The sequence below is a fragment of the Ovis aries genome, chromosome 9 (genome assembly GCF_016772045.2).
Source record: "Ovis aries strain OAR_USU_Benz2616 breed Rambouillet chromosome 9, ARS-UI_Ramb_v3.0, whole genome shotgun sequence".
In the NCBI taxonomy this organism is placed as follows: Eukaryota; Metazoa; Chordata; class Mammalia; order Artiodactyla; family Bovidae; genus Ovis; species Ovis aries.
Window position 1 is genome coordinate 75,174,565 of NC_056062.1, and position 23,831 is coordinate 75,198,395.

Here is a 23,831-nt window from a genome sequence, read left to right on the forward strand (position 1 = left end):
GATGCTCTGAGAAATGCTGAGGAGATAGAGAGAAAGGACAAGAAGGGGGACTCCTTGAGAGGTGCATGAGGGTGGGAAGGTTGGTTCTGCCTCTCACAGTGGGTAAGAGTGAGGTAAGGGATTTAGGGGCAAATGTTTCAAGCCATACATGCAAAGATACTGGCTTACATTCTTCTAAGGTAAAACTTGGGGACAAGGTTCTGGAGTCAAAGCCTTGCGCTCTTAAATGAGAAAGACCCGAGCACGTGTGTCAGTTTCCTATTGTTGCTGTGACAAATTACCGCAGCCTGGGTGGCTTAAAACAACACGGACTTATTATCTTACTCTTTTGGAGTTCAGCAATCTGGAGTGGGACTCAACTGGGCTGAAATCAAGGCGTGGGCATAGCTGTTTTCCTTTCTGAAGGCTCTGGGGAAAAATCTGTTTCCTTGCCTTTTCCTGCTTTGAGAGGCTACCCACATAGGAATCCCTCCTTCCATCTTCACAAGCCATTGGAGCTGTGTCTCTGTCTGACTGATTTCCGTAGCTCAGATATCCTTCTGCTTCTCCTTCTGACCTCCCTCTTCTACTTCTAAGCACCCTCGTGGTTAAATAGGTCCACCAGAATCATCTAGGATAATCTCCCTGTTTAAGGCCAATGGGTTAGTAATCTTAATTCCATCTGTATCTTTACATTCCCCATTGCCCTGTAGGGTAACATATTTATATGAATAGGTCTTGAGGATTAGGACATGGACATCTTTGAAAGGCCATTATTATGCTTAATGACTTCATTCTGGATTCCAATCCAGTATCTTTAGAGCTATGTAGGCAATGGCACCCCACTCCGGTACTCTTGCCTGGAAAATCCCATGGATGGAGGAGCCTGGAAGGCTGCAGTCCACGGGGTCGCTGAGGGTCGGACACCACTGAGCGACTTCACTTTCACTTTTCGCTTTCATGCTTTGGAGAAGGAAATAGCAACCCACTCACTCCAGTGTTCTTGCCTGGAAAATCCCAAGGACAGGGGAGCCTGGTGGGCTGCCGTCTATGGGGTTGCACAGAGTCGGACACGACTGAAGTGACTTAGCAGTAGCAGCAGCAGCAGCTGTGGACAAGCCATTAACCTTTTAAAAAGGCTCATTAGATAGGGGAGTAATAGGAGTCCCTTCCTTGTGGGCTTTTGGTGATGATCAGTTGTAATAATATGTGCCATGTGCTGAAAAGAGTGCCTGGCACTTGCCAAACACTCAGTGAATATTAGCTAGTTTCATTTAAGACCTTCATTATGCTTGCTCACTTTGGCTCTGGATCAGAGCCCCGTCTTTCAGCTCCCACAGAAACCTGTCCTTCCTGACCGCAGCACACCCCACACTGCAAAGTCACCCTCTGTTTAGGTGTCTCTTTGTCAAATAGAATTCCCTGACACTCGGGGGACTAGCTTATGTATCTTTGTAAGTCCCTCCTGCCTGGGACAGAAGAGGCTTCCCAGTGAAAGACTGGGCTGAAATGTGTTACGACTGAGAGTGAAAAGTGGTTTTGATCCCATTTTGTTTTTGGACCAAAAATTCCACAGAAGGTCACGGATAAAGTTAGCTCATCTGCATCATTTTCTCCAACAACATTTTCTTCAAACTTTTTGGGACATCCTACTGTTTGTCTTTTATGGAACATGTTTAGATTAAACAAAAATATTATCACTACATGCATTAATTGATGAAAATTACTTATTTTAGAAAGTCATTATTAATGAGAACATCGAGAAAGTAACTGATCATTCAGTTATCACTATTACCAAATGACTGATCTACTTTTTCACATATGTGCTTTGGAGCTATAGAGTAATATTGAAGTAGTACTGTGTTGGCAGAAGTGAATAAACCATTTGAATAAAAACTTGTATATCCTTTCTTCCCAGATGCTACTGTGATGTTGGTGGGGTATGTCAGCATATCCTTGGCTTGTGGGCATATGTCCGTTCATGCTCAGTTGCTCAGTCATGTCTGATTCTTTGTGACCCTGTGGACTGTAGCCCACAAGGTTCCTCTGTCCATGAGATTTTCCAAGCAAGAATACTGGAGTGGGTTGCCATTTCCTACTCCAGGGGATCTTCCTAACCCAGGGATTGAACCTGTGTCTCTTGTGTCTCTTGCATTGGCAGGCAGGTTCTTTACCACTGTGCCACTTGGAAGCTCTAATTAGTGGGCATGAGCTATAATTAAATAAAGATATATTCTTAAATGCTCATGTAGGAGTTTAAAAACATGATCTGGATACAGAGTATAAAGATGTGATCACTTTGCTTGGAAATGAGGGAAGAGACACTTAAAAGAGATAAGATCCTTTTACAGAGCTTGTTGAAGAGGAAAAATGAGATCTGGCGGGAGATTAAAATGTCTTAATTAAGATGACAGGCTCAAAGTATCTCAAGGGGAGTATACAAATTCTCAGGCTACATAAGAGAAAGACTTCTCTGAAGGCAAAATCCAGAAAAAGCTGGCTTTTAGGTGGCTATGTCAGATTGCAGTAGGCAGACATTCTCACCTTCTTCAAGGAGACTCTAGGAAATTGAGAGTGGGAAGAGCAAGCACATACTTCCATCAGAGCGTTTACACCATCCTGTAACACAGGCTGACGCATACATCTTCTTCTCTAGACTTAAGGTAGTGAGGGCATGCACTGAGCTTTAATCTCTGTGTATAGAGGGTCTAAAACTCTACCTGGCATATAGAAAACACTAATAAGTATATGTTGTTGAATAAAAGAGCTGGTCTCATAGAATTTAAGAGCCAGTGGGAGCAAAGAGACTAGTGGTCTACAGACTGATGGTCTCAAAATCTATCTGGACATCAGAATCACCTGTGGAGTGAGTGTGTGTGAGGGGAGTTCTTTTTTAAGAATACTGATTCTAGCATACAGAGAGGATACACCATTTACGACCTCCTTGGGACATAACTCAAAATACTATCCTAATTAGACTCAACACTTTCTCCCTACAATTAGGAACAAGGCAGGATGTCTGTTATTACCACTTCCATTCAACATGGAATTGGAAGTTCTATCAAGTACAATAAGATAAGAAAAAGAAATAAAAGCCATAGAAATTAGAAAAGAAGAAATAAAACTCTCCCTTTATTTCCAATGCCGTGATTATCTTCACAGGAAACTCTAAGACTCTACAAAGAAATTCCTAGAACTAGTGAGTGAGTTTATCAAGGTCATAGGATACAAAGTTGATGTACAAAAAGCAACCATATTCCTATATGTAAGCCTTAAGCAAATATTGAAATTTACATGTTCAAAAGCACACAGGAAAAGAAATACAGGACTAAAAAAAATGTGCAGGATGCTTGTGTTCAAAGCTAAAAAACAATAAATAAAAGAATACTTAAATAGAGATATTTATTATTTTTTTGGATTATAAACCGAACACTTTTAAGATGTTAATTTTCTTCAAAGTGATCTATTGATTTAACACAATTAATAAAAATAGCAGTAGGGATTTTATAGACATTGACAAGATGATTCTAACATGTACAAAGGCAAAAGAAATGAATAAGAAAGCTAAGACAATTTTGAAAAAGAACAAAGTTGGAAGACTTGTATTACCTGATTTCAAGACTTATTAAAAACTCTCAGTAATCAAGAGAGTGTGATAATGGCAAAAGGATAGACACATAGATCATTGGAATGGACATGTGAGTCAGAAATAAATAGAAGGTTAACTGATTTTTGGTAAAGGTGCAAGGTGATGAAACAAAGAGAAAAAAGTCTTTCAAATAAATTATGTTGGAACTATCGGATATCCATAAGCAAAAATATGAACCTTGACCGATACTTATACTTAGCACAAATATGAACTGAAATGGATCATAAACCTCAATATAAAATCTAAAACTATAAACCGTTTAGGAGAAAAACTTTGTGACCTGGGATTAGGCAGTTATTAGATGTGATACTATAAGGATGGTACATAAAGGAAAAAATGGATAAATTAGACTTCATCAAAATGAAAACTTTGCTCTGTGAAGGATCATGGTAAGAGAATGAAAAGATACTCTGCCCCCTGGGAGAAAACTATTTGCAAATCACCTAACTGACAAAGGGTTTGTATCCAGTATATAACAAGGATACTTAAAACTCATCAATAAGCAAGCAAATGAACCAATTAAGAAGTAGAAAAATTTTTTGAAAAGATACCTCAGTGGAATTACATAGGTGGCAAATAAGCACATGAAAAGATACTCAGCATCATCAGTTATTCAGTCAGTTCAGTCGCTCAGTGATGTCTGACTCTCTGCAACCCCATGGACTGCAGCGCACCAGGCTTCCCTGTCCATCTCCAACTTCTGGAGCTTGCTCAAACTCATGTCCATCGAGTTGGTGAGGCCATCCAACCATCTCATCCCTGGTTGTCCCCTTCTTCCCCTTTGCATATATATGTTAGAATCATCTTGTCAATGTCTATAAAATCCCTACTGCTATTTTTATTGATTGCATTAAATCTATAGATCATTTTGAAGAAAATTAACATCTTAAAAGTGTTCAGTTTATAATCCAGAAAAATAATAAATATCTCAATCTTTGCTCGTAACAGGGTCTTTTCTAATGAGTCAGTTCTTCGCATCAGGTGACCAAAGTATTGGAGCTTCAGCTTCAGCATCAGTCCTTCCAATGAATATTCAGGATTAATTTCTTTTAAGATTGAAATCAGTTATTATTAGGGAAATAGAAATTAAAACTACTACACATGATTTAAAATAGCTTAAAACAAAACAAAACAACAAAAACTTGGCCATATCAGGTCCTGGAATGACTACAGAGCAACCAAGCGCTCATCTATTGCTGTTGAGAATACAATTTCAGAAGCAATTTGTGTTTCTTTTATAGGTAGGGAAACACGCACTCACTCTGGGACCCAGCAAACCCAGTCTGATGTATTTACCCAAGTGAAACAATAACTTCTATTCACACAAAAACCTGTAGGCCAGTATTTACAGTTGCTTGATTCATAATTGCCCTGAACTGGAAATAACCTAAGCTTCCTTCAACTGTGAGCGGATAAATAACTCATAGTACAGTCACACAATAAAAAGGGATAAACCACTGATGGACTCAACAACACTGATCTCACATGCCTTGTACTCACTGAAAGCAGCCAGTCTTGAAAGGCTACATACTGTATGATCCCTCTGCTGTGACATTTTGAACAGACAAAACTGTGAGGCAGGAAACACATCGATGGTTTCCATGGGTTAGGGTTAGGGGCAGGGCTTGATAGAGACAAGGAGCAGCAGCATTTTTGGAGTGATGGCACTGTTTTGAATCTTGATGGTGGTGATGGGTTTATCAAAATTTATAGCATGGTCCCTTTAAAAAAGGAACTTTGTACATTAATTAAAAAAACCAATTTAAAAAGAGCCGTCCATGGCTTTGCATTCTTAGAATAAATTCCAAGGTAGACTAAATTTTATGTTCTTTATCCTGACTTGCAAAGCAATGTGTGACCTGGCCCTGTCGCTCTGGCCACCCTGGCTTTCACTCTCCCCTCTTGCCCAGTAGACAGAACTCATTTTATGCACCAACTCAACGGATGATGAGACACCAATTTGCTAGAGCAAATCCAGCAATGGTTTGTGTTGTTACTGTGGTTGTGGAGCCAGGTGGCCACACCTTCTGTCACTACCTCGGATTGAATCTCTCAAGTTGCTCTTGGGTATGGTCCTACAGTGTCTCACCTCCCACCATTTGCCTTGCGCCTTCCACCTTGGGATTTCCCTGCTGCTGCTGCCAAGTCGCTTCAGTCATGTCCAACTCTTAGCGACCCCACGGACTGCAGCCTACCAGGCTCCTCTGTCCATGGGATTTTCCAGGCAAGAGTACTGGAGTGGGTTGCCATTGCCTTCTCCGTGGGACTTCCCTACTAGTACCCAGACACCTGTGTGGGGGCCACACTCACATGCAACCTGTAGTGCTGATCAGTTAACATGGAGCAACGCGAGAAAGGAGCCTGCAAGTGAATGTTCTCTTCCTTCCACACCAGGACTGTTTCCCCTGACCCTGACAGATGTTTGAAGCTTCAGAAGCATCATATTGCTTCTCTGTAGACCAGAAATCAACATCTTCCCTTTCGACTCCTTCTTTAGCCTATTTGCCAATGCCTCTATGCTGCCTCCTACAAACCCACGATGCTTCCTGTAGCCTCTAGCACAGTCACCAGCTGCGTAACTCATTTCTTTGTAGTTGCTCTCTCTGTTGGAGAAGGCAATGGCAACCCATTCCAGTATTCTTGCCTGGAAAATCCCATGGACAGAGGAGCCTGGTAGGCTACAGACCATGGGGTCGCTCAGAGTCGGACACAACTGAACGACTTCACTTTCACTTTTCACTTTCATGCATTGAAGAATGAAATGGCAACCCACTCCAGTGTTCTTGCCTGGAGAATCCCAGGGACGGGGAAGCCTGGTGGGCTGCCATCTATGGGGTTGCACAGAGTTGGACACGACTGAAGCGACTTAGCAGCAGCAGCAGCAGCACTCTCTGTCTTCCTGACTCCTCTTTTCTCTCCATCCTTTCCTGAGACTTCACTTTCCTATAGTTTTGTCACCTAACCGATTGCTTGGGCTCAACTTTCTAGGCAGTTCAGCCAAAGACACCCAATAAGCTTCAGTCACATTCCCTTTCTTTGTGTTCCCAGAATAAGCTGTGTATTTCTGCCCTCAAATTAGAGCTTTGGCTCTGTGTTTCTTCTGCTTGGCTCTCTCCCTAGTTGTTCCAGCTTATCACTCTATGTGGATTCTTGACATAGCACTCATTTGATGCGGATCTTGTATGTTCTATCTGTATATCTATCATCTGTCTTTTTTTTCTCTCATTAAACTAGAAGCCCCACCAGAATATGAATCTTGTCTGCTTTGTTTATTGCTATATCCTGAGAAACTAGAATAGTTTAAAGCCTTGTTAGGAGGCTTTAGGAAATATTTGTGGAGGAGATGAATGAATGAGTGTATGCCACCATTGACCTAGCTGGCCCCTAATTTACACATTCAGTTGCTTCCTTGACAAAAACTTGCAATTCAGTACCCAAAACTGACCAGATGCCACGGTAGGAGCTTTTCCAGCACATCAGAACTCTGGAAGTAAAAGACTCTGGCCATGGGCTCAAGATCAGTTGTTCCAGTGTACCCAGTTTCCAATATCAGCCCGTTAAAGAGCATTATAAAAAGGAGGGCCCAATGTTTAGGCATAAATCCTTGTGCCCTTGAATTAGGTAAAGCCTTTAAGATATTGAAGGAGTCCTTGGGCCTAGAAAAGAAAACAACGGTCTCAAAGGCCCTTGCTAAATCATCTAACTGTGGGGAAAACAAAACTGAACTTTAGGTCCTGCCCTGATGCTCCGAGCCGGTTGCATCTACCTGAGACTTATCACCCCCTGCCCAGAACCTTCCACCCCCTGTTCAATTACAAATGCCATCTCAACTAAACATTACCCAAAATGTCCCATCTGACTAACATTTCCCTTATCACTTCCAGAAACCTCCCTTTAAATATGAAGCCTCTCTGATCCCTCTCATGCTCAGCCTGGTCATTAGGCCAGCTGTCACCCCTCCTTGCCTGAATAAAGGTAACCTACCTCCGTTGAGGTCGTTTCTCCTTTTCTGCCTCAGCCCAAACTATACCTTACAGATGTAACACCCAAAGTGCAAGCAACGAAAGAAAACATAGATAATATATGCTTCATCAAAATTAAAAGCTTTTGTGCTTCAAAGGACACTACCAAGACAATGAAAAGATAACCCACAGAATGAGAGGACATATTTGCAAAGTATTTGTCTGATAAGGGACTTATACCTAGAAGAAGTGAAGAACACTTATGCCTGAATCATAAATCATAATAAATAATAAGTAAAAAATACAACCATGTTTAAAAAATGCATAAAGGATCTGAATAGACATTTCTCCAAAGAGGATAAGAACATGAGAAGATGAGCAACATCATTAGCTGTTAGGAAGGTGCCAGATCAGAACCACAATGAGATGCCATTTCACGTCCACTAGGATGGTATAAACCTGAAAAATGGCAAAAGAACAAGTGTCGGCAAGAATGTGGAGAAATTGGAATGTTCACACACTGCTGGTGAGACTCTCAAATGGTGCAGCTGCTTTGGAAACCAGTGTGGCAGTTCCTCAAAATGTTAAACTTAGAATTACCATGTGACTCAGCATTTCCACTCCGAGATAGACTCCCATGAGAAAAAAAACATACATCCACACAAAAACCTATACATGAATGTTCACAGCAGCATTATTTAAAATAGCCTCAAAGTGCAAACAACCTAAATGTACATCAACTGAAAAAAAGGATGAAAGAAGATATCTATACCATAGGATTGGAGAAGGCAGTGGCACCCCCACTCCAGCACTCTTGCCTGGAAAATCCCATGGAAGGAGGAGCCTGGTGGGCTGCAGTCCTTGGGGTTGCTAGAGTCAGACACGACTGAGGGACTTCACTTTCACTTTTCACTTTCACGCATTGGAGAAGGAAATGGCAACCCACTCCAGTGTTCTTGCCTGGAGAATCCCAGGGACGGGGAAGCCTGGCGGGCTGCCGTCTATGGGGTCGCACTGAGTTGGACATGACTGAAGCAGCTTAGCAGCAGCAGCAACATACCATAGGATATCATCTGTTCATAAAAAGGAATGAAGTACAGTTGACATGGATGAATCTTGAAAACATTATGCTTTACGTGAAAGAAAGCAGTCATAAAAGATTTCATATTGTATGAAGAGTTTATTTATATGAAGTGTCCATAATGGGCAAATCTATAGAGAAAGATTAGTGGTTCCCAGGGGCTGAGGGTTGGGAAAAAAAAGAAAATGAGTGCTAATAAGCATGACATTTCTTTTTTAGGGGATGAAAATCAGTTCTAAAATTGATTGTGGTGATAATTGTACAGCTCTGTGAATATACTACAAATATCAAATTGTATACTTTAAATGGGTGAATTGTATGCTATACAAGTTGTATTTTAACAAAGTTTTTTTTTTTAAAGCAGAGACTGTTAAAACAAAATTAAAACTAGATAAAGTGGGTTTTTAAATCATTCTCAGAGACACTCCCACCCCAAGCACTGCCACCTTCTACCCATGAGGGTTCTTCCTGCAGTCTGTAGGCAATGACCTCAATGGTCCAGACCACAGGTTACCAAATGATGACCTAGGGACACTTTGTGGCCTACCAGCTCTTCTTCTTCCTTTTTTTTTTTTTTTTAGTACACAGAGCATTAAAATTTTTTTTAAGCTGTCAACACTTTAAAATTAGAAGAGTTCACATTAAATATGGGTTTTTGGCTTCTTCATGCAGGGTGGGGCCGGGGGGGAACAAAACAAAATAAAAAATAAGCAATCCCAGTGCGATGGCCACCCTGGACCTCTATTTTCCACGTGGAAAAATGAGACTGTCCTTTTTAGGGCTTGTTGTCCTTCCCTGTTTGGCCCTGTGTCACCAGCCTGAGTCACTTCTTTGTTACTTCTTTTTAATCCCTTTGGGATATTTGAGTTTGCAACACCTGCGCAGACCTTTCCCAGCATCAGAACTTTTTTGTCATTCCATTGCCTCAGGCTCAGCTGGATGATTGGCCAATTCCTGGTTTTCCAGTCCTGGTTGCTGGAATCTCCTGGGATTCTTGTAAAATGTCTGCAAGCAAGACTGCAACCCAATTAAACTGGAATCTATGGGGTCAGGCAGGCTTACCACTAAAAAACAAATAAAAAAATCCAACTCTCTAGGTTCCAAAGGGTATCCAGGGGGGCGAAACAGTTGGGCTAATGTGCTAATTCAATTCAAGAGCAAACTGTAGTATCCAATAATGGTTTAACAGCCTCTCTGGTAAGCTTTGTTTCTTAAGCTTTGCCTGAAGGAGTGGAAATGGAAGGTAGAACTAAGATTGTGGTTTTGGTCAGGTGAACATTTTACCTGCTTTTCAAATCAGAGTTGATGTCTGAATCTAAATGTTACTGTCATTTCTTTAAGTACTAGTCATATTAAAAGATTTCATAATCAGAACAAGTATGAGCAAGTCATGGTGCTTTTACAGCTTTGCATGGTGCCTTTTTGTTATTTTTATCAGCAAGCTTTTTAATCAATGAATTTGATTTGCTCTTCTGTGGGTTCTGGAAACGTTGACAAGTACAGGAAGTTATGGTGGTTTTTTGAGAGGTCATGAGTGACCAACACAAGACAGGAATTGTGGTGGCAGTCACTTGATAAATATTGGTTGAATAAACTGATAAGACATTTGCTACTTCTCATCTGCAGTGGAGATGGGCGATTTGGTGACATTCTCTGGTGGGCTACAGGAGGTGGGGGGAACCTGGTGAGGAAGAGATCCCTTAGATGTCCTTTCCACCTTTTTGTTCAGTTCTGGTAGAGAAAAAAACACTGATTAGGCAAGGTGGCCCATCACCACCTTGTGGGTTTGTCCTTCTAAGGCTCCCTTGAACTTCACTGCTGCGTGGCGGAGACCTGAGGATCTCCCGGTCGACGCCCAGAAGATGCTCTGTGTTGAACCTGACCTTCCTACGGCCCAAACAGGCAAACAAATGGTGTCCCTTGGAAAGTATCAGTGTAGCCTGGCTAGAAGCTCCGCAGAGAGCTAGGAGTAGGGAGTACGACGGGGATAAGTCTAGCGGCTGCACCCAAGCAAAATCGGGGTGTTCACTGCACCTGCAAACCCCACGCGCGCCTCGGCTTGGCCCCCTGCACCCTAGCCAGCTGCCCACCCTGGAGAGGCTGCCTGGGGGGCCCCAGTGTGTGGGTGTGTGGAGCTGGGGTTGGCGGCCGCTACAAGGGAGGCGGCGAGCGAGGCTGGGGAGGGGGGCGCGGCTGGCGGTGGCGCGGTCCAGGGGGAGGCGGGCGGAGGGAAGGCGCTGCCGCCGCCGCCGCCGCCTCACCCGCGGCGACACAGACGCCGGGAGCGGCCGAGGCGGTGAGTCGCAGCGCGTTCCCTCCGCTTCTCGGGAGCCGGAGCGGAGCCGGAGTTGCAGCCGGGCGGGTGTGCGGGGGCGAGGGCGCCAAGAGCACCCGCCGCGGGAGCCGACGCTCTCGGGGCGCGGCGGGCGCAGGGGTGGGCGCGAGGGGCGCGCGGACCTGGGCACCCGGTCCCCGCTGCCCTTCCCGGGTGCAGCTCGTTCTGTCAGTTCCCCTGTCCTCCCCTTAACGCCTCTGAGGGAAGATAAAACTAAACCAAAGCCCCCGAGGAGAGTGGCAGGAAAGGAAAGAGCAACTTTGCTAAGGGACGCGCAGAGGCGCGCAGGGCAGGCAGGATGGGGGCGCGCTGGGTCAGAAGGGGGCGTTCTTGCGCCTGGTGGCCCAGGACACCAGAAGCATCCTTCCGGGGGTCGGGGGAAGAGGTGGGGGTCGCAGGCACTCGCGGGTTCCGTGGGGAGCCTCAGAGTCGGCCCTCCGAAGCCGCAGTGGGCGTGTACGTGGGGTGGGCTCCTGAGAGGGGGCTTTAGGAACCACCAGAAGGCGCCGGGGAACCCCGATGAGGAAGTGGTCTGCATTGTGGACTCAGGACCCGAAGGATTTGTGTCTCTTGCCCTCGGAGACTCGGGAAGGGGTGTGCTGGGGAGATGTGTTTGAGTGTTTTTCAGTGCATACCAATTTATTTTTAGCTCCCAGAGAAGCAGGATGTGCAAAGTGGGTTGTATCAGCCGGGAGGGGCAGGAGGTCTCCCTGTCCGCAGGAAATACACAAGTTTCTTGCTGCAGATGCTTGCTTTAACTTTCATGCCTGGAGAAATGAAAGCTATTTGGCTGTCTGAAGGTCCCCCCGCAGGGCCACTTTCTTCCTGCGGGTCTGTCTGGGGCTGCAGGCCCAGCGCGTGCGCTTCTGTTGTTGAGTGTAGGACCCAAATAATAATACTTGTTCTGCTCCGCCGGGCAACTGGTGCGAAACACAAAACTAGGGCTGCCGAGGTCTCACTCGCAGAGAAGGAAACCACACAGGCTTGCTCAAAGTTTTCCCAGTTCTGGCTGATTTGAAAATGATAGACCTAAGCTTCTGTATTGCCAAGAGCAGACTTTGCTGTCCTGGTTTCTCAGACTTGATTGAAAAGGCTTGTGAGGTTTTTCTGTCCAGCTGGGAAATGGTGTTCTAGGATCTGATGTGGTATGCAAGGCAACAGCAAAAGAGAAATGGATAGTATGGCAAAGGGGAGAGTGTGAATGTCCAGGGCAGGCTAGCTGAGGGCTAATTACAGACTTGGGGATGGGGTTTCCTTCAGAAGAAGAGGCTTAAGAAGCTGAAATCCAAATGTTCAAAGGTACCCAAGCCAGACCTCTGGAGATTGCCTTGAAGTCTCCCCATTTCAGTCACTCAGCACCCATCCTGAATATTCTCTCTCTTTAAATGTGCTTAGGAGAGTGGGCTGTGAGGAGTGTGGACTTTGCAGCCAGACTGCTGGATATGAATTCTGGTTGGGACATGAATAGCTCTCAGGATGAGGGCTCCTTTCTTAATCTCTCTGTGTTTCCTGATCTGTGATGTGAGGTTGACAAATACTAAAAAGCAGAGACATTGCTTTGCCGACAAAGGTCCATATAGTAAAAGCAATGGTTTTTCCACTAGTCAAGTATGGATTTGAGAGTTGGACCGTAAAGAAGGCTGAGCACCAAAGAATTGATCCTCTCGCACTGTGGTGCTGGAGAAGACGCTTGAGAGTCCCAGGGACTCCAGGAGCTCAAACTAGTCAATCCTAAAGGAAATCAACCCTGAATATTCATTGGAAGGACTGATGCTGAAGTTGAAGCTCCAATACTTTGGCCATGTGATGCGAAGAGCCTACTCACTGGAAAAGACCCTGGTGCTGGGAAAGATTGAGAGCAGGAGAAGAAGGGGGTAATAGAGGATGAGATGGGTTTTTAAAAATTTTAAATTATATATATTATATTGAAGTATATAGTTGACTTATAAAGTTTGAACTCATTATTCTTATTACATTTGTTGATGTCTGCCGCTTTCTGTCAGTTCTTATTGTCACTGATTTAGTTTATAACCTCACCACTTCTTGCCTGAATTGCTCCAGTTGCCTTCACACTGGGCTTCTTGCTCCAAATCAGGACACTTTTGCTTCAGTCGATTCTCTAAATTGCAACTAGAAAGCTTGCTTTGAATGACCCTATACACGAGACAGCAAAAGAGACAGATGTAAAGAACAGACTTTTGAACTCTGTGGGAGAAGGCGAGAGTGGGAGGATTGAGAGAATATCACTGAAGCATATATATTACTATATGTGAAATAGATGGCCAGTCCAAGTTCAGTGCATGAAACAGGGCACTCAAAGCCGGTGCACTGGGACAACCCAGAGGGATGGGATGGGGAGGGAGGTGGGAGGGGGGTTCAGGATGGGGGACACATGTACACCCGTGGCTGATTCATGTCAGTGTATGGGCAAAAACCACCACAAAATTGTAATTAGCCTCCAATTAAAATAAATTAATTTAAAAAAAAGCTTGCTTTGAAAACAGGAATCTAAGCCAGTCATCCAGCCTAATTCCTTCAGAGGTTTCCTGTGGTTTTCAGGGTAGAGTTTGGACTCCAAGACCTTCGTGACTGTACACTTGTCTCCTTGCGAGCTTCATCTCCCAAGCCTCCCTGTGTGTAGCCTTGACTCAAGTCACTGAGTCTCAGCACCTGCCATTTTCCCATCCTTTTTGGTCTGGTCGACTCCTATGCATTCTTCCCTGCTCAGCTGTAGTGACATTGCTTTCCAGCAGACCTCTGGGTACCCACCTCCTCCGCAGCTGACCGAGCTACCCTTGTTTCATGCTGCAGCTGCACCACGCACATACGCCCCTTATCTCTCTGCGTCATCCACATAGATCGTCCCTAACTGCAAGGGCCTGGACAAGTGGGTCGTTATCATATAAGTTGGATGAATAAATGAACATCAGTCAACCAAAGTCCCTCGCTTCCCAGGTGGCGCTAGTGGTAAAGAATCCACATGCCAGTGCAGCAGAGGAGACAATTCCTGGGTCAGGAAGATCCCCTGGAGAAGGGAATAGCCACCCACTCCAGTCTTCTTGCCTGGAGAATCCCATGGACAGAGGAGCCTGGCGGGCTACAGTCCATGGGGTTGCAGAGTCAGACACGACTGAAGAAACGTAGCAGGCACGCACAAAGCAAACATGGAAAATAATAGAGAGGAAGACCAAACCAGACTTTATTACTCTGCAATTTAAGAAAAAAAAAAACAAACAACTTTGGAAAATATTAAGGAATCAAAGTTTAGTCGCTCAGTCGTGTCTGACTCTTTGCGATCCCATGGACTTCAGCAGTCAGCCTTCGCTGTCCTTCACCAACTCCAGAGCTTACCCAAACCCATGTCTATTGAGTCAATGATGCCATCCAACCGTCTCATCCTCTGTCGTCCCCTTCTCCTCCTGCTTTCAATCTTTCCCAGCATCAGGGTCTTTTCCAATGAGTTGGCTCTTCACATGAGGTGCCAAAGTATTGGAGTTTCAGCTTCAGCATCAGTCCTTCCAATGACTATTCTGGTTTGATTTCCTTTAGGATGGACTGGTTTGATCTCCTTGCTGTCCAAGGGACTCAAAAGCTGGTCAAAAGGAATGTGGTAGACTCTCGTGGAACAATTTCAGAGATTTTTTTTTCAATTGTAAGGGGTCAGACTGGCAGTGGAGAAATGTAGTCATTTGAGCTCTTACTTTCCTCAGGTTGGCTGCGAGGAATGGGGGTTCGGCTGTCTGAGAGGTGTGCAATGAATTAGGTCCTGAAGGCAGAATGAAGGTCACTACATGCATGGGCTCTGGAGCCCTTCCTGGGAGGGCCCCCCAGAGAGTGGGTGTCAGCCTGCCCTGGGATTGGTATGACGAGAACAGAAACTCTCCTGTCATCAAAGCTCTTCTGTACTTTTCAGACCATTCAGTGGGTTCTGTGGGTGTGCTTCTGACTGAGGCAGCATTTCCAAGCGCTCCTGGACTGAGCTCCCAGGAGCCCTGCAGAGTGAGGTAAGACGGCGTGTATGCTTTTTAAGGTTTTTAAAGGGTTGAAAAAACAACACATCAAAACACAAAGAAGAATATGTAATGGAGACCACGCCTAAAATACTTACTACAGAGTTCTTTACCGAAAAACTACCAGCTGCTAGTCTCAAGCTAAGACAGTTGGCTTCATTTTGCCTGTCATCTTTGATAGATTGGTCATGGCTGCGTGGAGAGCTGAGGTGAAGAGGAATCCAAGGCTGGGTCCAGGCTCAGTGGGAAAGAGTGCTATGGTCAATTAGTGATGTCTGTCAGGATGTCTGTCAGTAATGACAGCTAGGCTTGGTCCTCACCATCCCTCTCTCTCTATCACTATGATTGAATATCCCAGTATTCCTCACAGTGGCAGACTGTGGCCATTGGCTCTGATTGAGTCCCATGCTGGACTTTTGTGGCTGGAGTTCCACGCCAGTCTAGGGCTTGGGCTTGGTTGCAGATTTCACTGCTGAGCCACAGGCTAAGAAGTAGGAGCAAGGGTGTTTCTCCAGCAGAACATTGTTATACTGTCTCCAGAAGACTGACCCATAGAGTTTGGATTGAAAACCAATAGATGTTCACTTACAGTAGTGTCAGCATTCCCACTTAACTGATGAGGGAAATAGGCTTAGGGGCACTCAGTAACTTGCTGGAGGATACGTGGCTGGCAAACAAAGGAGTTCTGATTTGAAACCCATAATTGATGCACTTAGTAGGGTTATTTGAGACAATTTAAAGTGAGTTTAGCCTGGAACTCTATTCTTTTCATTTCTGAAAATGTAAGTAGATAATGTCAAGAAATGTTAAGGACTGACTGGCTGGAAGACTCAAGAAGAAAAGTACATAGACATCTTTGGCTAGATATTTACTCAGTTATCTAATTCAAGTAATATTTTTGAGGAGTTTTTCTGCATAACTTTTTGGTAGGTTCAAGGGATTTAGCTGAATATGAGCTAGTCCCCTGTCTTGAAGGAATTTGCATTCCAGCTTGAAAGTGCAAGAGATAACAAGGGAACAAATTGCTAGAAGAAGGGGTATGTGGCGGGGAGGTACAGGAGCTACGCCCCCTTGATGGGGACAGTGATCTTCCAGTTTGTGTATCCCCGGTGTAGTTTGTGCAATAGGTGAGCAACATTTCTTAAATACATTTTAAAATGATGGTGAAAAATATTAAGTGTACCATTCTAACCATTTTTAAGTGTACAGGTTTGTGGCATTAAGTCAGCTGTCACCAGTATGCATCCCCAGAACTTTTTCATTTTCCCAAACTGAAACTCCTTCCCCGTTAGACAAAAGCATTTCCTTTCTGCCTGTCCACTAGTGCCTGGCCACCACCTTCACTCTGCTTTCTGTTTCTATGGATTTGACTACTTCAGATGCCCTTTATAAGTGAAATCATACAATCGTTGTCCCTTTGTGACTAGCTTATTTCACTTAATGTGTCTTCAGGATTCACTTATATTGTAGCATGCCAGAATTCCTTTCTTTTTAAAGCTGAATAATATTCCATTGTATGGATATACCACATTTGTTTATCCATTTTTCTGTCAAGGGACACGTGTATGACTTCTGTCTTCTGGCTATTTTGAGTGATGCTGCTATGAACGTAAACCCTATAAAAGGTTTATCAGCCAGAGTCCTACTGCGCAGCAGATGACACACTCAAAAGGGTATATAAGTGGGGACTTCCCTGGCGGTCCAGTGGTTAAGACTCTTCGCTTCCACTGCGAGGGTCATGGGTTTGATCCCTGGTTGGGGAACTAAGATCCTGCAAGCTGCAGAGCACAGCCAGCAACAACAAAAAAAGGTGTAACTGAAAAAACCTAAATGAAGGGACTATAGTAGTAGTCCCTGCTTAACCTCGGTTTTGCTTTCTAAGGGTTCAGTTACTGGTGGTCAACCATGGTCTGAATATACGAAGTGGAAAATTCTGGAAATAATTCAAATCACATGATGTTCTGAGTGTTGTGATGAAATCTCACGTTGTCCTGCTCCAACCCTGCCCAAGACAAGGCGAATCCCTTTGTCCAGAGAATCCCGTTCATTAGGCATTAAGAAGATCCACTGTCACGGTATCTTGGTGCTTGTATTCAAGTCACCCATATTTTCTTTAATAATGGCCCTAAAATGCAACAGTAATGGTGCTGGGAATTCGGGTATGTCAAAGATAAGCCGTAAGTGCTTCCTTTAAATGAGAGGTAAAGGTTCTTGACTTAACAAGGAAAGAAAAAAATCTTATGCTAAGGTTGGTGGGATTTATGGTAAGATGAATCTTCTATCCAGGGAATTGTGAAGAAGGAATTCATGTTAGTTTTTAAAAATTTATTTATTTTTAATTGAAGGATAATTGCAATATTGTGTTGGTTTCTGCGGTACATCAACACAGACCAGCCATAGGGATACATATGTCCACTCCCTCTTGAGCCTCCTTCACCTCCCACCCCAGCCCACCCCTCTAGGTTGTCACAGAGGCCCAGTTGAGTTCCCTGAGTCACGGAGCGAATTCCCACTGGCTGTCTGTTTCACATATGTTAGTGTGTATGTTTTTGCTGTCGTACCTCAAACTGCAAAAGTTGTGGCACCAGTGCGTGATAAATGCTTAGTTAAGATGGAAAAGGCATCAGATTTGTACAATAAGATATTTTGAGAGAGGGGAAGAGAGCACACTCACATAATTTTATTACAGTATATTATTATAGCTGTCCTATTTTATTTGTTCTTGTTAATCTCTTACTGTGCCTAACATAAATTAAGCTTTACCATAGCTATGTATGTACAGGAAAAATCATAGTAAATAAGGGTTCAGGATTATTGTGGTTTTAGGCATCCACTGGGGTCTTGGAATGTATTCCCCCCCATGGATAAGAGGGGACCACTGTGTTTGGAAAGTTGTGGGTTACGTTAAGGGAAATCACATAGACTGGCTAGACAAGTGTGCAGGCCTTTACTGCCCAGCCCTGAAAGGGTGACATGAAAGAGCAGTTTCTGGAATTGCTCTTCAGCAGAATACAGCAACTTGCCAGGCTGTGGCCTGGCCGGGAGGCACCAGGTGAGTAAGTCTCAGCCACTCTTTTCTCCGCACTGCTGGTGTCCAATTGGGCAAGCCATCCAGAAGCCAGAGGGCCGGAAATGTGAGGACTACCTTTTTCATAGCAAGCAGCCTCTCAGGGCTGAGAGCAGAGTGGAGAAGGGAGGAAGGTGGATCTGGAGGGACAAAGCAGAGGGAATTCAGCACCAGGGAGCATTACGGTTATCCTTTACAGGTAAGGGAGCATCAAGAGGCTGAGGGAACTATCCTAGATTGGTAGCTAGTGAGTTGTGGAGCTGGGATTTCAACCCATGGACATGTTTTTCTTCTGTATATCCAGTTGGTCCTGAAATGTTAGGGTTTTCAGAATCCTGTGTGTTTTGATTCTTTGATAATAATCTGATTTGCTCAACTGTCAAAATGTAGAGTGACTGCTCAGAAATCACCTCCCCACCTTTCTTTTCCTAAATAACAACATGTATTTTGTAGATAGGTTTCATAGCTGATTGGTTATGTTTCAATAATAAATATGATTAGCTTTCTGTACAGTTGATGGGGGTGACAATATGTCCTTGAAACACACATGAAAAAGACACAAGTTTGTTTTGTTTTACTTTTAACTGAAGGCTTCAAAAGAGTTGACAGTATAACCTGACTACTTAAACATTAATGAGATTTCAGCCTCATTGGAAAAAAGAGTGTTGAGGATAAGGGAGGTGGTAGTTCCCTCCCTGCTATTCTGGTGCAGAGGGCAGAGTCTAGCTCGGGGGGATGGGAGTGGGGTGGGGTGGGGTGGGTGTGAGCCCGTCTCTCCTGGGGCATGGCTTGAGGGGCTGTCTAGCCAGAAAAAGCTCTGTGGGAGCCTGATTATTATGGTTTCCAAATACGTGAAGTACTGGGGAAAAGACCTATTCTGGGGCCAGAACTAGGCTCACTGTGAAAACAGCCAGCTGCTTTGCAAGGCCTCATATTTTCCATTCCCCGAGGTTGTGAGGCTGAGGCCACAGTGAGAGAGGTGGCTGAGGGCTTGTATTAGTTTCCTGTGGCCTCTATAACAAATTACCACAAACTGGGTGGCTTAAAATAATAGAACTTCATTTTCTCACAGTTTTGGAGGCCAGAGGTCTGACATCAAGTTATCAGCAGCGCCAGGCTTTCTCCAGAGGCTCTGGAGGAGAGCGTGTTGCTTTCTTCTCGTTTCTGGTGGCTTTTGGCGTCCCTTGGTTTGGAGCTGTATCACCTCTACTTCTGCCTCCATGATCGCCTGGCCCCCTCCTCTCCTCTGTGTGTCCCTTATAAGGACACTTGTCATTGCGTTTAGGGCTCACCTGGATAGTAATTCTAGATAATTTGTTTCCCCCAGTTTTACTGAAAAATGCTGACATACGTCACTGTAAATTTAAGGTGTACATACATACAGAAGGATGGTTGGATTTACATGTAGTGTGAAATGATCACCAGAAAGGTTCAGCTAGCATCCATCATCTCATATAGATAAAATTAAAAGAAAGAAGAAAAGAAAAAAATGTTTCCCCTAATGATGAGAACTCTTAGGATTTATTTTCGTTTAACATGTTTCCCATATATCACCCCACATCATACTGTACATTCTGCCCCTACTTATCTTATAACTGGAAGTTTGTACCTTTTGACCATCTTCCTCCAATTCCTTCTTCCCCCATCCTCTGCCTCTGGAACCCACAAAGCTGATCTCTTTTTCTATGAGTTTTGTGGGGTTTAAAAAATTTGTTTGTTTTTAGATTGCACATGTAAGTGATATATAATATTTGTCTTTGTCTGACATTCTATTTAGCATAATGCCTTCAAGGTCCAACCATGTTGTTGCAAATGGTAGGATTTTTCTCCTTTTTTATGGCTGAGTAATATTCCATTGTGTATATATGCCACAGCTTCTTTATCCATTCATTATCAGTTGAATAGGTTGTTTCCTTGTCTTGGCTATTGTAAATAATGTTGCCATGAAGATGGGGTTGCAGATGCCTTTCTGAGTTAGTATTTTCATTTTCTTTGGATTTATTCCCAGAAATGAAATTGTTGGATCATATGGTAGTTCTGTTTTTAACTTTGGAAGATCTTTCATTCTATTTTCCGTAGTGGCTGTTGTTGTTTATTGTTCAGGTGCCAAGTCGTGTCAACTCTTTGTGACGTCATGAGCTGCAGCATGCCAGGCTCCCCTGTCCTTCACTATCTCCTAGAGTTTCTCAAATTCATGTCCATTGAGTCAGTGATGCCATCTAACCATATCATCCTCTTTCACCCCCTTCTCCTCCTGCCCTCAATCTTTCCTAGCATCAGGATCTTTTCCAATGAGTTGACTCTTCTCATCAGATGGCCAGAGTTCCAGTTTACAATCCCACCAATAGTATACGGTGGTTCCCTTCATTTTCTTCACATCCGCATCAGCATTTGTGATCTCTTGTCTTTTTACTGATGACCATTCTAACAGTGGTGAAGTGCCATCTCATTATGGTTTTAATTTGCATTTTGCAAGATGATCTTATTTCAAGATCCTCAACTTTATTACATCTGCAAAGACCCTTTTTACGAATAAGATCACATCCACCTGTTCCTGGGGCTAGGATGTGGACACACCTTTAGTGGGGGATCCACCAGGCGCCCCACAACAGAGCTCAAGTGTACACTGTAACTCTTGATCCTCTGATTCTGTCAAGATGCCCATAGATTTGGTTCCTATCAGTTCCTCCCCCTGGATCTTATACATGCTTTTGATTTGATTTATTAAACTTTTATTTTAACTTTAAATGACAAAGCAAACAAAATTCTTAGAATCTGTGCCATCACTTCTTTCTGAAATGAAGCGGTGAGTGAAAAAGGCCGTCAAAACCCAGTTCGAGCTCTGCCTTTGCTGGAAGTTTTCTGTGCTTTGCTTTGTCCAGTGGCCTTGGAGGAAGTGAATGGGAGAAGAGCAGCCCCTGGGCCTGTTCTGGCTTCTCACCTGGGGTTGCAGGATGCTTTTAAAATTGTAATTGCTCAGATGTTAGTATCTTTCAGGAACACGAAGCAGAATAAGTAAAGGTTCAAGGTTTAGTTTTTTAGATGGCATTGGCTTAGAAATGTGCTTTGTAAATGGTGCCAGCCCATCAACAAGACTTTTAGGCATGTGTTTTCAATACTGAGCCTGAAACTGGGGCCTGTGTACACCGGGCACACAGGGTGAAGTCAAGGGTAACTCTGGCCATTACCTGGATAATTTGATACCTATAACTCATCAAGTGGACTGTATCAAGAGAGTCTACACCCCAGAGTGTAAATTATTCCATTTGTTTGTGTGTATTGATCACTTTAACTGGGTAAGAGCCAAACTTACGAAACAGACCCTCTGTGTTATGTGGAGGTATCTGTAATATGAGGAGGTGTTTCTTTCCAGGGAGCAGCGAATTTTGGCTGCAGTTAAGAGAAAGAGGAAAGGAAAAGAAGGTAAACTGCCCCTTCACGTTATTATGTTATGTATTCTGCTGTAACACTGTTACTCTAGTTAATATTAGTTTATGATTTGTTTGCTTTGAATAGTATACCTGAAGTACTGAGATACTTAGAAAGTCTGGTCTCACCAGTTGAAGAAAATGGTTTGCCTTGCACAAGACTGGATACACAGTTTACAAGGCCCAGTGCAAAAAGAAAATGGGTGGCCCTTGTTAAAAAGTTATAAAGAATTTCAAGATGGTGTCAGTGAGCCTTAGACCAAGCCAGGGTTCTTCTGAGCATAGGGCTTGCGTGACTGCACAGGTCACCTGCCCATGAAGCTGGCCTGGAGTCACATAGATGCTTAGACTAGCATCTTCCAACTTATTGGCATCTTCTTGACCCCCAAAGAGGGACCAGGCCAGTTGAAGCAGATGCTCCTGTATGGACAAAGACAGTGAGCAGGCTAGCCATCTCTAGTCTCCTCTGCGTCTCTCTCCTCCCTTATCCACCTGCCTCTGTGCCCTGAGAGGCTGGTCTCTATCACCAGTATCAATGTCCATCCTTGTCTTCTGATTTCTAGTGTAATTCAGCCTCTGGGGGGTCCAGCCACTGCTGGGAGTGGGAGGGGAGAAGGAGGTAGAGAAGTTATTTCCTGAGTTCCCTCCTGCTGGCTTCATGCTGCAGGGTGGCTGATCTGTGGCCCAAGGCCACACCTCCATCCAGACAGCCTCTCCCTACCGCTATCCTCTTCGGGTGCCTTGAGTCACTCCTCCCCTGGGGCCCTCAGGCCTAGGATGGTCATGCTCCCTGCTATTGGCGAGCCTAGTGTTCACTGCTTTCTCGAACCCCTTACTGCCGTCTTCTCAGTAGCCTCCTCCCTAGGATCCTTCCTGGAATCACAGAGACCTCTGGGCCCTAACAGGGCTGGCAAGCCTCTGCCAGGGCTGGACCACAGCTGGCACTGCTGCGGAGCTGGAAGAGCGGCTGATGGCTCTGATAACACGTGACTGCTGCCTCAACTCCTGGGAAGGCAGGGCAGTCAGGAAGCAGTGTCCACACCGCAGTGGTGGAGAACATGTGCCGGGAGGCAGGCGTATGAATCCCCTGGCATCATGTTGGGTGAGTCATCTCATCTGCAAAATGAGCATAATGATAGTTCTTCACTCTGGGGTTGTTCTGGGCATGCAGTGACGTCTCGTGGGCATCATGCTTGGCACAGTGCCTGCTCTGCAGTAGGTGTTCATGAGGTCTGGTGGCTTTTACCATTAGTCCTCCGGAGTGTCCCCTCGAGGAGATGTGCTGTCTACCTTGCCTCTGATCTGAACCAAGATGCCACAGCCTCCCCTTACACCCATGATGATCAAGTTTCACTGGTTCCCTGTTGTTTCGAGTTATTTCTGTCTATTTCAATGAGATGGCAGTGTTTTGGAGCCCGGGGATTCTATTTCCAGAACTGTCTTGATACTAATCTAAGTTTCCAACTTAGTAGCTAGCACATCATTAAACAGTTAAGAAATATGTCTGGGCTAAATACAGTGACCATATAGTTTATTGTTCACACCAGGACACTTTTGAGTGTGAACAAGGACAGCTTTTTTAATGTTCATAACAAAACAACAGGCACAAACACTGATGTCCTAGGTAATCCAGGCAAACAGGGACATGTAATACTCCTAGTTAAGTGAGCCTTACGATAGTCTTCCAAACGGGTTTTAAAGTTTGCCAGGCTACCCTCTTTTGTGTTGGTCTGCCTTTGGTTTATGAAGCAAAAACTTGAGATTTCCATGACATAGAAAGAATGTGTTTGACACTCCTAGTAGGTTCTTTTCTAAACAATTTCTTACTGGAGTGTAGTTGTTTTACAGTGTTGTACTAGTTTCTGCTGTGCAGCAGAGTGAAACAGCCACAGTGAATCAGCTCTGTATATACATATATCCCTTCTTTTCTGGATTATCTTCCCATGTAGGTCATCACAAAGCATGGAGCAGAGTTCCCTGTGCTATGCATTGGTTATCTGTTTTATATAGAGTGAACACTCCTAGTAGATTCTTGGCCCAAATTTGAGACCATAGGTCAGCACTGCTCATACAAATAGAGGCCTACGTTTATACTTTATGATTCTACCTGATTTTGGGCACTTGCTTCCAGAACTTTCTTCATACCTACTTTTGCTCCCCCTATTTAGTCTCCTAATTTTTGTTCTTCTTGGACAAAAATAGTGATCATTTACGTTTAAAAGATGGCAAAACAGATTAATATACATATATTTTTCTGAACATCTCTGTCTTTGTATTTCTGGTTGCCTAGGTAACATTTCCAAGAGAATGTGTGCTACTC

At 44.1% G+C, this 23,831-nt stretch overlaps 1 protein-coding gene across 9 annotated transcripts in view; it reads left to right on the forward strand.

The window, feature by feature from the left end:
- Nucleotides 1–10,930: 10,930 nt before the first annotated feature.
- NCALD (neurocalcin delta) overlaps nucleotides 10,931–23,831 on the forward strand; it is a 479,881-nt gene continuing 466,980 nt past the window's right edge. For 6 of the 9 annotated variants that reach the window (XM_060393874.1, XM_060393871.1, XM_060393869.1 and 3 more), the window contains exon 1: nucleotides 10,931–10,967. The gene's annotated coding sequence lies outside the window, so the exon portion shown is untranslated. Of the gene's footprint in view, nucleotides 10,968–14,919; nucleotides 15,011–23,831 lie in introns of all 9 variants that reach the window. The other 3 variants (XM_060393870.1, XM_060393873.1, XM_060393872.1) reach the window with 1 other exon arrangement.